The following is a 6,224-nucleotide window of genomic DNA, read 5'->3' as shown; positions in this document are numbered from 1 at the left end:
CTCCCACTGTTAGCATCCTACCTGTGGTTAGAGACGCAGGGGGTTTGCCCACCTCTGGTCATGCTGTTTTCCTTCGCATTCATTATGAATGCTTTCTTGTGCCCATGATCGTTCTGTAGATATATATATATATATATATATAAAATATCTGTACGTACGCATGCATATACATCTACATAATTAATTACTTAGGTCATACTGTTGAATAACTGTGCTGTCTGCTATGTTTGTGATAACATCAGAGTTAGGTATAACTGCTGTGGCTTAGTGGTAAATCACATTGGTTGTGGTGTGTAGGATCCTGGTGTCGAACCTGGCTGTGGCGGTTTACTGTCTTGCTGGGCAGAACAAGGGCTGGTGGACAAAGGGTGAGTACAACACTTTTCAGCATCGTTTTTTTATTTCACCATGTTTAACCGCCGTTTCCTGTCAAACACCTTCTGCATTCTTACTGTGATACGTCACCCCAGTTCACATTTCAATGGTATTATATTGTTATACAGCATAAAATTATCAGGATATGCTCGTATACGGATTACGTGTCATAAATGATGCGTGCTGCAGTCGAACCGCCAACATCTGCTCAATAGGCAAATGCTCAAACCTCTACACTATTGCTGTGCTGCTTCATTTGCATGTATACCCATGGTTCATAGTTACCAGAACAAACACAGCAAAACATCACTAATACAGCAGTTATCCATTCTCCGGTCGGAAATAAACAACACCACTACAGATGTGCCACTCCCTACTGCTCTAGACATGTCCCATATGTTGGCTCATTTCAAGTATAAAAGGAAAACAAGAGCCAGCAAAAGAAGACCCAGAGAAATACTATTTATTTTATAATACATAAGGACAGCAAAGAAATTGCACAGACCGGTTTTGGCTGGTAATCTATACACAGCCTTCTTCAGTGTAAAATAAGCATGCTCAAAGCTGTCATTTAAATAGGCTGCAAACAAATCTGATTGGTTCTAACTAAAACTTATCATTCACCCCGGGTGGAAAAAGACCACCCAACTTGTTTTCCTTTTGTATCGTTGTTCCTTTGAGCCGTGCAATTGCTTCCGTGCAAACATTTTTTTGTATTGTTTCACTTCAAGTATATTCAAATGTCCCAAGCTTATTGTCCTGGGACATACATTTGTAGAATGTTCAGGGTGTTCAATTAGTCTTCTGGTTTTCTGGGACTGCCCTGTACCTGTTTGAAAGTCATACTTAGCACGGGGACAAAGTTAGTTCCACTGTTATCATACTACCTGTGGTTGGAGACACAGGAGGTTTGCTCATCTCTGGCCAGCTTGATATGACAGCACTAAATAATACGAGGGGTTCCGCTGTTGTTTCCATTCACATTCATTATGACTGCTTTATTGTGACCATATTCATTCTTCATGGATATATATATATATATATATATATATATATATATATATATATATATATATATATATATATATATATATATGTCTGTACATACACATGCATATACACCTACATACTTATATACATTTCCCATTCTGTTGAATGACTGCCACTTACAGCCGCCCATACCTGCTTATGTCAGCTTGTAAGTTACTTAATCACCCTATATCCGACGACCATTATTCTGGGCATCATATAAAATTAGCAGCCCTTGCATGGTTTGGACCCAAGAACAGAAACACCTTAGTCACCAGTTTGACCACTACACCATCCGTGGTACATTCTGCATGGATGGTAGTTAGGATATATGACTTTACTACAGGCATTCCACACTACTGGCAACAAATATGACAGTCGGTTGGTGTACATATGTATAGTACATGTTAATGTTCATATACCTTTGCAAGTATACATATTTATAAATAGGACACATACTTGACAACTACTTATATGCATGTATGCGTGATGTGTAGCTGTACCTATACGTATATAGGTATGTACATTTATAGATGTATGAAGTCAAATCTGGGGTTGTACATGGCCATGTATATGAACACCTTCATCCGGGAGGGACGTGTACCATGTGTATACAGGGGTTGTGTGCATCATTACAATGTGGAACATGGACAGGGTATACAATTAGTGGATGTGTACTATTTGGATGATGGCTATAAGGAAGCTTCTAGGGAAAATGTGGAAGGTATATATTCCCGATAATGCACATGGGGAGATGTGCATCATGGTCAGGTGTTTAATCCTGGGTCATAGGTTATGCAGGACTGGCTGGAGGCTGAGCTGGGTTGTGGACAACTACTGCTAATGCAACTTGTGTCTGGATGCCTACGTGGCTGGACATCATGTTGTGCTACCAAGTCTAATCTTTAGAACAGACACTTATCCCATGATGGATGTCCAAAAATTGTGGATGGCAATGACCCCCATTATTTTGGCTTTATGAAAATGAGGGAGGATTATACATGCATGGGATACCTAGTTTGCAAGCTTGAGATTGCCTAGGGTGAGACTATCTACTAGATGTGGGTAAGGGGCACTACATGCAGATATGGCTGGCCCACGCTTGCAGCCAGAGTATGGGTGGTTTTGGTGGACGTTCAGGAAGTGGGTGGTGGTGTGCTGTGGAGGGGATGATGGGTATTCAATTATGTATCCAGGTATGTAGGGGTTGGATGGCACAGTTCAGGCCAGACCATTTATGTGGGTGTGAACCAGTACCGTTTCTGTACATGTGTATCGCACATTTTAATGTTCATATGTTTGTGGGATTGTGTTCTGCAGTATGGCCTGTCAGAGTGTATTGGGAATGTGAATGTATGTTCTTTGGTTTCCTTTTTGATTCACCCACTGCTCCCTCGTACACCTCCAGTTCACCTATTGTACATCCGACCCAGTCTCCCCTTGGAAAATTATTACATTACCAATCACCCCCCCAAATTCCACAAATACACCATCCATCCCTTCAATGGTTGCTGGCCCATGGCACAGACAGCAGTACACATTGTATACTCTACATATCTCTGGTACCAATATGGTTGTGAGGACAACCCTAGCATATTTGGTCTTCCACATGCTGTACTTCATGCACATAGGTACACGAAAATACTTAACTTTCATGACATGGTAGGTTGACCAAGGTAATACCCATTCATCTTTGGGCCATCCAGACAAGGATGACTCGGACCGTGAATGGGCAAATATTGAGCGAATGCTCTGACCATTGGTAGGGTTGCCACCTTTTCAAATGGCATACATGAGACATTTTCAGGACAAACATCAGATTTTACAGGCCGACACATACCCACGGTCAGTACAAAGGATAGAACTTATCTTTTTTGCCTAAATAAAAGCTTATTCTAGTAGCATTTTAGTTGCTTATTCTGTTTCTTATAATATTTAGGTATTTTAGATACTAAATAACTGTGTTATGCAACTATTACATAAAATATAGGAAATAATTTTGTCCTAACATCTCAGGACATTTGCCATTTTTAAAGTTTTTTGTCAGGACACAACTGCCCAAAGAGGGACTGTCCTTCACAAAGTGGGACAGGTGGTAACCCTAGCCATTGGGCTAGGCTTAGCACAGGGTAGCAGCATGCAAACATGCTGCATTTCACTTCCACTTGGTATAAAAAATCAACCCTACAATGAAATATGGGCACAGGGTTTTAAATGTCATTGCTCGAGGGACGGGGCTCTAAATTCAGCTACGTGCTTTTGTGTTTACTTTTTATTTTGGTGTTCGCAGAACTCTCTTTTATGCTTTGCATACATTTCAGTATCCACAGACACTGACAGGAGTGATTACTATTAGAAGCAGGCTGTACTAGTCTGCATTTTAGGTTGCGCGACTGTAGCCGACATGTTCACACCACTGTGCAGCGCTTAAACATGCCCCCTGCACTCACACACGTTTCCTATGCATGTGGACGGTGTGGCAGCGCACCTTCATTAATATGCATATGGTGCTGCTGCGCCATCTCTATGCTGCACGCTTGGTGCAAGGCTAATGCCGGCCTTGAGCCAAGCTTCATGAATCCCGGGGAAAAAATGTCAGGATTTGCAGGCAGAAACAAGAGCACCCCAGCTGAGTACTGAAGCAGACAATCTCTTGTTGTGAGGTGACCATGCAAACTGCTGCACCACTGTGCCATCCATTGCCTTTTTGCCTTGAAACAATTTATTTTATTTTATTTATATATGTTTATGGGATAGCACACTGATCAGTTTTGACCAATTTCAGGCTCATCCCAGGGGAAATGAGGTTTGGAACAGATAATTTTGTCCTGGGGCATCTTCAAGTGGGTCTAGATAAATAGATTATCAGGAATTAAGAGAATAAGGGGAGGATAGGGTAAAATGGGAGAGAGGGATGTTTAGGAGGATATGAGGTAAGGGTAGGGAGAGGCTTAGAGGGTTTTGTCAAGTATAACTGATGCAGGAGTCACATTTTGGCATGAACTTGCTATAGGGCAGGTTTATGTCAATGACAACCTGTAAGTACTGTTGGTTATGTTCAGGTAGGCCTGGTGGCGTGGCAGAGGTAGGTAATGTTATTTATTCAAGGTTTGGGGCTGTGCTTATTTCTGTTTGTTGTTTCCCATGATGTCATTTTATTGTAAATTACTAGTTAGTAGCACGGTTGATGGGGCTGTCATGTTAAGGATATGGCTTGTCTTTAGAAGATGGATTTGGAGGGCTTCATGTGTCCTGCTGCATTTATGCTGAAAGTACAAAGGTACAATGAGTTTCCATGGGGGGTGGGTGTAGGTGTGCCCTTAGGTGTTTTGTGGGTTTAGTGTTTTGAAGTATGGTTTGGTGTGTGGTGTTGTCTTGGTGCCCTGTTGGGAGGTAGAGAAACAGATTTTTTTTCTCTTCATCTCTTTGCTCTGAGGTAAGGCTTGGCTTGGGATTGGCCTGCAAAGCTGGTGATGTGCAATTGTGAGCAGGCTTGGACTGTGGCTTGTTGAGGACAGGAGGGTCAATGTGTTCTACATCCTACCTTCAGCCATTCTACTTTTTTCCTGTTGCTTGTCATGGCTTGTTGGATCCTGTGTGGCTCCATCCTTGGCTGGTTCACAGGCTTCTGCTGGACTCATACATGACAATTTGTGTTTTTTTTGCTGGCTTCCATTTGCAATTGCCCACTGCGCATGTGCGTGGTCGTTGAACCATTGGTGGAAGGAAGGGTTAAAGAAGAGTAGTATTCGATTTCTCTATTTCACTTAGTAATGGTGAATGCTCATGGGTAGTCAAGACTGCAGTTGGTGAAAGGGGACAGGCGGGCTTCTACTTCAGCCTAACTTTGAATTAGATTAGTTAGAGAATGCAAGTTATGAGACAATGAATGAATGGATGCACAAACAAATGTGCATGAATGAAAAGCCTAAAACCTTATTTACTTCCCAAATAAAATAAAATAAAAATAAATACATAAATGAGTATATAAAGGGAAAAATGTATATTGACAGTTCATATTAGATGTCCCTGTGCTATTATCATCTCAGAACAGACTCGTTCAAGGTACTGATTAAGTCATATTTATACCAACATTCCTACTTTTTGTCTTTTACATACCCTATAGGAGGTCAGTAGTATTTTTTAGTACCTGGGAGTATTAATTGCATTGCTGGGGTCGTTCATCTGTACTCCGCTGTTGAGGATTCTTTTCATCATTTGGTGGACTTTGTTAAGTGGATTATATGACCGAGGCTTATAGAATAAATAAATAAATAAATAAATGTAAAAGAGAACGTTATGTTTAGTTGCCCCCCAATCTATTCTTCTTTTCCATTGTTATATGTGACAGCACACATACCTCTCAGCTGTCCAGATTTTTGCAGCATATCCAGATTTTGCCTCATAATTTTGGTCTGTCCCTCATACAATTTGAGGTTTTCTGGAAAATCATTTGAGGTTAAATCATTTAGGGTTAAAGTCACTAAATAAGGACGGGAGTTTGAATTTCATACTTCAGCTCCTGCAGGAAATTAATATGGTTGCAAAGCTGTTATCCTATCAACTTTCTACATTTATAGGCTATACAGATTTCGTGAAAGTCCAAAGTGTCCTTAAATTTGGACCTTTTGTAACCCGTCCGCTAATGATTGGCAGTAGATTTTCATGAATGCCGAGGTGCCAGCTCGACGTTCAACCTTCAACAAAGGCACGCCCATTACACATGTCTTTCGAACGCCCGCCCAACCGCGGCGAGGACATGCAGACTCCACACAGAAGGCACAGTCCCCACTCCAGCTGAGAATCGAATGGGAGAACCT

Source organism: Protopterus annectens, chromosome 5.part0 (genome assembly GCF_019279795.1).
Source record: "Protopterus annectens isolate FY-2018-M chromosome 5.part0, PAN1.0, whole genome shotgun sequence".
Classification (NCBI taxonomy): Eukaryota; Metazoa; Chordata; order Ceratodontiformes; family Protopteridae; genus Protopterus; species Protopterus annectens.
The sequence above is the reverse complement of the archived record's forward strand: the minus strand, read 5'-3'. Positions refer to the sequence as shown.